The 10,595-nt window shown below is 43.3% G+C and overlaps 1 pseudogene; it reads right to left on the bottom strand.

Annotated features, from left to right (window-relative positions):
• Positions 1 to 8,349: 8,349 nt before the first annotated feature.
• LOC130833901 (ATM interactor-like) lies at positions 8,350 to 10,165 on the bottom strand (annotated as a pseudogene).
• Positions 10,166 to 10,595: the final 430 nt, after the last annotated feature.

The following is a 10,595-nucleotide window of genomic DNA, read 5'->3' as shown; positions in this document are numbered from 1 at the left end:
TTGTGACTGTCGCCATGGCGGGAGTTGCTCCCAGCCACACATACTTTAGGCGGTGTTCATCACATCTCATGGCCTGGTTCTCCTCTTAATCTTCTTTCTTTACGATCTCCACCCCTCTTCAAATATTGACAAACTCATGAAGTTGTCAGTTCCTGTTATCAAACTGCTTTCCTGGAACATGGACTGGAGTTGGTCCCTGTGCTGAAGATTCACTGGAAATCTGAAATCTGAAGTCTCTCTGGCACCTTTCCCAGGACCCCCAGCCAACGTGGGACACACTCCTCCTTTCTACACACAGGCCTCTTACTCACTCTGAGCCAATTTCAGCCATGGTTTTGATCACTGACCCGGAATGGGGAATGACCCAGACATCACAGTGTGGTCATGCATGCCCACCATGCTTTGGCTGAGACAGTAAATCGAATCTACGTGTCCACTCTTCGCTTGGCATTTTTCAGATCACTTTCTTACACATTATCTGATGTGCTTTTAGTATAATCCTATGACATAAGAAGTATCTATTGGGTTGGCCAAAAAGCTTGTTTGGGTTCTTTCAGGTTTTTCCGTAAGAGCTTATGGGGAAACCCAAGCAAACTTTTTGGCCAACCCAATACTTGGGAAAGGAGGAAACAGAAGTTCTGAGAAGACAAATGTCTTGCTCCAACTGCAGACTGACACTGGAGTCAGTAAAAGGCTAAATGCAGGGACCAACATGATTAGAAACCCAGGCTCCGGAGCCACGAAGTCTAAAACAGAATCCTGGCTTCAGTAGCTGATTAGCTGTGTGACCTTGAGAAGGTAGCTTGCCCTTTCTGTGTTTCGGTTTAATTGTCTATAAAACGGGGATACTGGCAGTACCCAAGTCATAGACTTGTTGTGGGAATCAAATGAGATAACTGATGATTGCAAATGAGAAAATCCTTCACACACTGCCTGGCACAAAGTATGGTTCTAGGTTTGGAAAGAAAGGGACGACATTAGCTTCTATATGACGTAGTCTAGGTTTGGATCCTCGTCGAGATTTGGGGACTAGATTTCGAGCGTAGACGGGGTAAGGGAGCTCATGCTGTCTAACTCACCTGCCTCTGAGACTAGCCTCCAACACCAGCTTCGCAGTGGTCTCCACACCACATGTTTATTCAGAGTCCACAGGGACAGAAAGGCCACGGGAGGAACCGCACAGCTACAGAGAGGCTGCCGAGAAGGTGCATAAATCTGCACAGACTGGCATGGAAACCAAACACCATGTTAGAGTCCCACAACTTTAGTCATTTGGTTCTTTCTTCTAATCAGTAGAAAGAATGGCCTCCCTGTTAACCCCTGTTCTTGGGGATGGCAAGGGGACAGGACTCAGTTTTCTCCCATCTTTCTAGCTTGTTCCAAGACTTCATTACCACGAACATAGGATAAAACTAAATATTGCCCTGTGGTCAATGTACTCTGCTTCAGAGACTTCAGTTAGAAAGCTGTTTTAAATGAGAAGCATCTGTAAATACTTCTGCAAATAGAGTTGGAAATATGGTATTGTGAGGTGCGAATAATTTTCCCTCCTTGTGTGAATTCTTGTGGGGTTTTCCTGCTCACAGTGAATGAGATAAGAGGCAGGAAATATAGATCCAAGGGCAGGCAGGGGTTTGTTTTGTTTTCTTTTCCTGATTTCGGGAAGGTGGATGGGGTTTCCTGAGCAGGAGGGTCAGAAAACAACCTCAGGTCTCCCTCTGCCTTAGAGCAAACATGCGCCACCACACAGATGCCAACTAGAGATTTCTTTCTGTGGGGGCTTCCAGAGTAGAGAAAAGGTTACTGTGTCAGAGAGACACAGGCAGCTACTGTATTCCCTACAGCCATGTGGGTGTAAGAGGCATTTGCAGCCCCCGTAGCTGGGTAACCCCATCTCCAAACTTGTAGACGGGCATGGATGCGGCTACGTCGATTATTTCACTTTACTAACAGCACGTCAGACTCAGGCGACACTTTCAAGGCATGATTTCTGCACTTGCCTTTCTCTGTCCTTGTCAGTTAGCTTATTCCCATCATGCTGGGGAAAATGTGTGAGTCTTCAGGAGAAGTCCGCCACTTTCCCAGAATCCATCCCGCAAGAGGCCAGAGCAAATCGCACGTGGGCCGCGTATCATGTTTGCAAAGGACAAGTGGATCAGATTCTCACTGCGAGAGGAGCAGAGAGCCCAGTGCCAGCTGCACTCACGCCGGACAGGGTGGTGTGCAGATCCCACCCTTTCTTCTTATGCCATTAACTTAGGATTGATCTGCTGTGGTGGTCAACCACAATGGATCTATGGGTAGAGCTACATTACATGAAGAAAGTGTTCAGAGGGTCTCTCTACAGAGGCTCTGGAGTTGAATGGAGGGACAGGGTTTCATCCCAGCTCTGGCACCGAATCAGCCATGTGGCTGCAGGGGAGGCCGCAGTGCCCACCCGGATCACCCTCCAGGACTGAGTGCCCGGTCCCAGCTTCCGGAAGGGTTGGCTGTGGGTGGCCCTTTCTCTCTCTGGAACTTGCTCTGCTGCAAGCTGATATAAAGACCTGGTCACCTTGCTTCAGTGGGGACAGCCCTGAAAGGTGGACTCAGCTCCAGAGCTCCCTGTCAGATTGGCAATGTTTCCCTTCTGCCTCTGCCAAGCCCCACCCCCTTCACCCCACCCCACGCCCCAGGAGTGGTTCTCAAGAGCACACCCCAATGAACTCCCCATAGGCAAATCTCCATCCCAGAGTCTGCATCCTATAGAACCAATCTATGATAATGACCTTAGGAAAGTTGATTTTTTAAATTAAAATGCACATGGGGAAAAGTGAAATAAATAATTCAAAAGGTTATTCAAACAAATGCAAACAAACAAATAAAAAAATGGAGCTATCACTCCACCTCTCCTAGGATTATGGCCTAGAGCTACACACTTTCTTGTGGATAATTTATGGCAGTGATTCTCAAAGTGGGGTCCAGGAATCTGCGGATGTCTCTGAGCCTTTAGGTGGTCCACGAGGTTACACAGTCTTCATGATGTCCCTAAGATGTTATTTGCCTTTCTCTCTCGCATCTTCGCACAGGTGTAGAGACAATAAAAAGCTCATACATGGTTGCAGATTTCACACTACAACTGACCTAAAGAAACCATCCCTCGTCAAGTTTCAGCGCAGCCTCATAGCACGCTACCCACAATTATTTGAGAAAGGCTGTTGAAATAGTTCTTCCTTTTCCAACTATGCAACTGTGTGGGGCTGGATTTCCTTCCTGCACTTTAACCAAAGCAACATATGGAAACACACTGAATATAGAGCAGATACGAGAATCCAGCTGTCTTCTCTGAAGGCAGAAATTAAAGATTGGCAAAAAAGAAAAACCACACCATTATGTTTGCCTTTTATTTTCAGTTTTGGAACAAACCAAATAGTTTTGTTGGAAGCTATTGGAAAAAGAGTTGTTTTTCATAAAATGTTATTTATATTAACACGGAATGGGCTTATAATTTATTATATACTGCAATTTTATTTCAATTGCACAAAGTTAGTGTGTAGGAAATTTAAATGAAACAGTATAGTAAAAATAGCAGAGAATCAAAAACTCTAAAAAGGAAGTACACCTACAGCATGAGAATTCAACATTCATTAGTGTTTCAGCTTCAGTTTTGATTGACACTTGATGCTTGCAAATTCTGAAACAAACTTTGAGATCATGGTGACTATTCGGAAGAGATTTCAGCACCAGCACTAAGATCTGTGCATTCAGTTGGTGAATTTACAAGTAAATACTTTTAAAAGCCTTAGTTTTAATTTCTAATATGGCAAATTTCTGTAGCTCTAATCCACATAAATAAAAGCATTCTGGAGGTCCTCAATAATTGTTAACAGTTTAAGAGGATTCTAGAGAACGAAACTTCAAAAACTGCTCTTTTTTCCTCATCACAGAAGGAATAGATGCTCATAAAATATGCAGGGAGCAAACATATAAAAGGAATAATATTCCCTAATCCTACCACTGAGAAATACTCTCTTTTGCTATTTCTCTCATTCCATGTCAATACCGCAAATATTGCTGATTCTGAAATACTGTTTTGAAGCTAAGATATCTTCTTTTAAAATCACTGTATACCCTGCCAAATAAAATAGGGTTCAGAGTTTCTTTGAGTAGCTGTGCCCCAGATGAATTAACTACTGGCCGTGTTGTACATTTATGTATTTGACATATCCCGCTGTTATAAACATGACAGAGATGGACATCCTTGCAGCGAAGTCATTTCCTAGATTTTTCTCTTAGAAGCATTTCCCAGATGTTGACGTGTGGGATCAAAGGAGAGTCAAGGCATTTGATACACGTGGCCAAGTTCCTCTTCACTAAACGGCCTTCTGTGAGGCCAGGGACTGGTCGCCATCACTCATGATTATAGTCTGTATTTCCACTGATGAATGAATGAGCCAGTGTGTGAGAGGGACAGATTCTTTGTATCCAGGTTAAAATTGGGCATTCGCAGTTAAAATAATTATTTTATATTTGCTTAGTGAAAAAAAAAAATTCTCATCGGTATTCTGTCTCGTGACTTTTCCCACTTGATCAACGTGAAGGTGAAAACGCTGTCACGTGTTTATTCGACATTTGTTTTCATTCTTTCAGCTGCCAAGACAGTTGACTCTTGACACCTAGTTCATCTCATCTTCCAGGACCTGGCCTCCTTCCTGATCAGCTTGCACTACGTGACCAAGGCAGAGGTGGAAAGAAGCGGTATGAGGACCACAATCTTAGTGCTTAATCTTCGCTGACGCTGTCAGAGGGAAGAGTGGTTTTCGTTTGTGTGTTTGTTTGTTTTGTTTTGGCTGCACTGCGTCTTCATTGCTGCATGCGGGCTTTCTCTAGTTGTGGCGAGTGGGAGCTACTCTGCTGCAGTGCGTGGGGTTCTCAGTGCGGTGGCTTCTCTTGTTGCGGAGCGCAGGCTCTAGGCTCGTGGGCTTCAGTAGTCGTGGTGCAGGGGCTTAGTTGCTCCGAGGCATGCGGGACCTTCCTGGGCCAGGAATCGAACCTGTTTGGCAGGCAGATTCTTAACCACTGCGCCACCAGGGAAGTCCCTGGAGTTTTTTGTTCCTTGTTTTTGTTTTTAATTGGAGTATAGTTGATTTACAATGTCAAGTAGTTTCAGATATACAGCAAAGTGAATCTGTGATACATATACATATATCCACTCTTTTTTAGATTCTTTTCCCATATAGGCCATTACAGAGCATTGAGTAGAGTTCCCTGTGCTATATAGTAGGTCCTTACTACTTACCTATTTTATATATAGTAGTATGCATGTCAGTCCCAATCTCCCAATGTATCCCTCCCCACCCCTTTCCCCCAGTAACCATAAGTTTGTTTTCTAACCTAACTCTATTTCTGTTTTGTAGATCAGTTCATTTGTAAGCTTTTTTTAGATTCCACATATAAGCGATATCATATGATATTTGTCTTTCTCTGTCTGACTTACTTCACTCAGTATAACAATCGCTAGGTCGAGGGAGGGAGGGAATACGGGGATATGTGTATAAAAACAGATGATGGAACTTGGTGTACCCCCAAAAAATAATAAATAAATAAATTTAAAAAAAAAAACAATCGCTAGGTCCATCCATGTTGCTGCAAATGGAATTATTTCATTCTTTTTTATAGCTGAGTGGTACTTCATTGTATATATGTACCACACCTTCTCTATCCATAGGATCCAGCAATCCCACTCCTGGGCATATATCTGGAGAAAACCATAATTTGAAAAGACACATGCACCCCAGCCCATTGCAGCACTACTTACAATAGCAAGGATATGGAAGCAACCTAAATGTCCACCAACAGAGAAATGGATAAAGGGAAGAGTGTTTTTTAAAAGCAGGAATTAATTTAATAATCAGGGAACCTCATATGAAAATTCACAGTTCTAACTTGGAAAGGGCTTGGAAGTAGTCTCTCATCACTGTTGACAGGGACTGGATGTCGGCTATACCTTTTAAAGAGCCATGTTCTTTGTTCAAATTCCAGTTCCACCTCTTCCCCTACCCCTACACCAGGCTCCATCTCCCTCTCTCCTTTTTTGACCCTCAGTCCCTGCATCATTTTCCATTTATCCTCATCCTCATGCTGCCATTTTTCTTAGGGTAAATTTAAAAGAACCATGAACTGTTTCTTATGCACAAGTTTCTATCAAGCGTACCAAAAAGAAGAGGAGGAGACCCCATTGTCTCCATGAAAATGTGTAAGTATCCTTGTGAAAGTGAAGTTACATATATTTCATGTATGACACATACTTAATGTAATTTGGTATACTACATTTTAATCTAATGCATTTAATGTAATGTATAATATATTATATGTACATATAGTTGCATATACTTAATATGCAAAGTGTTGTTTAAAGCAGCAGGTATGATTTTTTCACCCATTACATAACTATTATTTAAAAAAAAACCTCGGAAAAAATGCCCAGGCATCAAGCTCTTTTTATTTTTTATTTTTTTATTTTTTATTTTTTTTTAGAATTCTCAGTTCTCTTTAATCACTGAATTTCAGCTTTTACAAATAATCTTAGAACAATTCAGGTAACTAAGGTTTCGAGGGGGAAACAGTTCTTACTTGTACACGAAGAACTATTACATGCTCCTTTTTTCTGTAAATGACTCAACTGGCTGGATTAACAAACATTGTCACAGAAACACAGAATTTTTTTAAAGCTGTAGATCACTGCATATATATTTACAAAAAGCCATAAACAAATATGCATTTCTCCTTACTAGGAGAACATGAATAGATGTGTGAACATTAAGGCAGTGATGATTCTAAAACATAATGAAATTCTAAGTTAAGGCTTTATGTTTGTTTTGAAACCCATATTCACAGGCAACTGTGACCAAAGCAAACTTTCATCTACCAGGTGGAGTTCATCTGCCCAGGATACGTTATGTATCCACTAGCGACAATTCTTCTGGGATACGAATTAGTAGCAACACCACTGATTTACTTGAATGAAGGATTAGTCCCCTTCAGCAGCATAAGCATGTGCAGCAGAAGGAACAGAGCATTTTTTTGGGTAAACTTAGTAAAATTTACACACTGCACTGATTTTTACTTGCCTGAAAGCTGGCCAACAATCAAGGACTCAGGATCTCCTAAATACAGAAAACCCCAAAAGCGTACTTGACCACACACCCATCTCAAAACACAGATGTTCTTGATTATTGAAGCAATCGGCCTTCACCTCATTTTCTTTGAAGACTGTTTGGTATTACCCTCTCTAAAAAACAAAGCAACAAAATGCGGAATACCATACTTTAGGTGGATCTGCTCTATAATTGTTCTCCTCAAGGCACACATGCTATCCTTGCGAAACCAATCTGTTTCCTCACCTAAGGGAAAAATGAGAGGTGGATGAAAAGAAGATTGACTTTAAAACTGTTCCTGATTGCACGCTTGCCCTATCAAGCTTATGCAAAGTATGGAAATTTAGCGGGGAATGTCCTTTTCTCCTTACGATATGTATTTTTTTAACATTTAGAGACAAAACTCAGACTTAGCTGGTGGGTGCGCTTTGAGGAACTGCTCTGGAGCACCACCCTGGCCTTCTGTAGGGAGTAGGAGGGATGCTCATAGGACACACCCCAGTCTGAGCTAACAGGCATGATTCCACAGTCCAGCGTTTCCATAGTTGGGGTGACTTGGTGTCACTTAGACTGAAATTCCATAGTTTGGGTGACTTACTGTCACTTAGACTGAAAGGATCACTATTGACACTAAGTGCTTGCTGCTACTTCCTTAAGCAATAATTTTACAGCAACATGTCTTGTGAGGAAAGTACTATTCACTTACGTTGGTATCAGTAAGAGTTCACGTAGAGGAGGGATGGCATTGACTATATGAAAATTGTCTCAAAAGCTAAAGACAACTGTAGTTTTCCTTTGTGTCTTCAAATCAGGGAAGAGTAAGATGTCAAAGCAGATGAAGCTATTGGTGTTTCAATCTGATGGTGCAGCATCAGAGTTCTTTACACGTTATCAGGACACAAGAATTTCTAACGTGCACTGGAAAAGTATTTTAGGTGCAATTTAAGTAAGTCATACTTTGACTAAAATGTTTTGAAGGTTTGAAAAGTTTGTACCCTAGTCCTGATGAGCTTGGCTTCAGCTAAATGTCTAGATGGGTTTTAAAGGTGTGAAATACATTTTTTTCCCTTAAGAAGGGAAGACTACACTGAAAGGGCAAACGTAGGCAACACAAAAACAATCATTGTTAGATCAACATCTTACACTTTATAATATACTCACAAAGTTTTACGCAAATTTCATGTTTACAAGTACAAAAGGCAGACCTCAAAGAATCGAAGTAACTGTATCATCAACTACATTCAATAGAGTTAATACTGTTGTCCCCACTCTCCATCTTCTAAATCCAGAAGGGAACCTCAAATGCCATCCCCCATGTGGACTCCACTTTCAGAAGTTGGAGACTGGGTGTAGTTCTGCACATGTCTGGGTTTCAACAGAGCTGAATTGAGATTCCATTGTGTTCCAGGCCAAATCGGCCAGAAAAGTCATCCATTGCTGTTTGAGTTTCATTGCTGGTGAAGAATAAGCTCCCCGAAGTCTCAAAGCCAGAATTCATGGTCTGTGTTTCTGCACTGTTCAACTGAACTTTGCTTTCTAGAGCGGGTAGGTTTTTAGCAGCAGAGATTCCTTCAGTTTGGGTCTCTGTGTCAGATGAATCAGTACTCATGGAAAAGCTGGAGTGTTTCAGAATACTCCCAAGAGGCAGATGAGGGCTACTGTCTAAAAAGAAGTCCAAGTCCGTCTGTGTCTGCGTCTCAAACATCTCAAGGCCTGAGAAGTTAGAATTTCCCCTACAACTGTAGGACTGGGCAGAGGTATCTGCAAGTAAGAAGTCAGTTTGGGTCTCTATGTCCAGTGATTCCAAGACTGGCTCAGTGGTCATGGTGCTAAGCTCACTCTCTTCAGTTTGAGTCTGGATATTTGAGGCGGAAAAGAACTCTTCAATATCAAAATCAATTGCAGGATTCTGGGTTGGGCCAGACAGGAGCTGGGTGTCAGGTCCAGTATTTGTGTCAGACAAAAGACTACGATTGTCCAGTGTCTGCCCAGGCAGATGACTTGACAAGATGTTTTCTAGATCGCTTAATAAATGTATGGTTTGGGTCTGGTTATCCGTCATGTTCTGTGAAGAAAGCACACTATTCTGTGCACTCAAGTTTATAATTGGTGGAGATTTCTCAATATCCGGATTTAAAGTTTTAGGGTGGTTCTGAGGTAACAAACCATGAGTCACAGTCTCTGCTACTAAGCTGCTGCTTATCATACTGTCTGTAGAAACACCATATGACGAATGCACGCTCTCAAAAATGTCTCCACACATTACAGCTTGGTCCATCTGTACTCGATCATCTGCTGGACTCTGCATTCCACTGGTCTGAGTTTCTCCGGAGACCCCACCTGACTGAAAACTGGTATCTATAAACGCATCCGTCTGAGCAGCTATAGAGGAGGTTACCTTAGAATGGGGCAAAAAGGTTTGAGTATGAACACTAATGGGAAGGGAAACTTGAGAGCCAAACGTCAAATGGGTTTGAAAACAAGACGAAGCAGAGGAATCAGGGCTAGCCCACTGTGCGGACGGTATAAAGTGTTGTGCGGTGTAAGACAGGTCTGTCTGTACATTGATTGAAGAAATGCTGTTCTTTTGACACGTGTCCCCTAGTTCTTGTAATGGGTTCGATGGACTTTTACCCAAGTTCACTGGAACACCTGTGCTAATTGGCTCAATAGCAACAGGATTTACGATCTTTGAAGGAGGGAGGCTCTCCTTGAGAGAGCAAGCCTCTGAATCTAGGCCGAGGACCAGGCTTCCGATGGACAAGGGCAGTAAGTGCACAGCACCCGGGGCAGAGCCCTGATGATCGGCACCCAACACCACAGGCTGGGCTGAGGCGTCGGCTGTAGGCACAAAGACAGGCACAGGAGAAAACTGAGGAGCAGCCGGCCGCGACCCATGGTGGCCAGGCAGCGGCCCAGGAGTTCGCCCAGCTGTCGGTGAGCGAGCTGTCCCGGGCCGTGTGGATCAACCTCCCGTGCACGGTGCGCGGCTGCGGCAAGATCCTGCCCAGCCGCCCCGCGCTCAACATGCACCTGGTCAAGAGCCTCCGCCTGCAGGATGACATGGTGAATCCACCAATAAGAAAAGATTTGAAAACTGTACCGCACTTCTACTGCTGTCCAACGGAAGGATGCCCTAGAGGCCCTGACAGACCAGTCTCTCAGTTTCCTCTCGTGAAGCAGCACTTTATGAAAATGCATGCCGAAAAGAAGCATCAGTGTAGTAAGGGCAGCAATTCGTATGGCACTGAGTGGGACTTGCAAAGACACGCAGAGGATTGTGGCAAGACCTTCCAGGGCACCTGCGGCTGCCCCTGTGCCAGCAGGACTGCACTGCAGTCCCACATATACCGAGCTGGCCACGAGATCCCTGCAGGACACAGGGATCCCCCTCGTAAGAACAGGACAATGGAAAACTGCCTGCACAACCAGAAGTTGTCCAATAAGACTGTTGAATCA

The sequence above is a fragment of the Hippopotamus amphibius genome, chromosome 12, assembly GCF_030028045.1.
Source record: "Hippopotamus amphibius kiboko isolate mHipAmp2 chromosome 12, mHipAmp2.hap2, whole genome shotgun sequence".
Classification (NCBI taxonomy): Eukaryota; Metazoa; Chordata; class Mammalia; order Artiodactyla; family Hippopotamidae; genus Hippopotamus; species Hippopotamus amphibius.
This window is presented reverse-complemented; position numbering and strand designations above follow the sequence as displayed.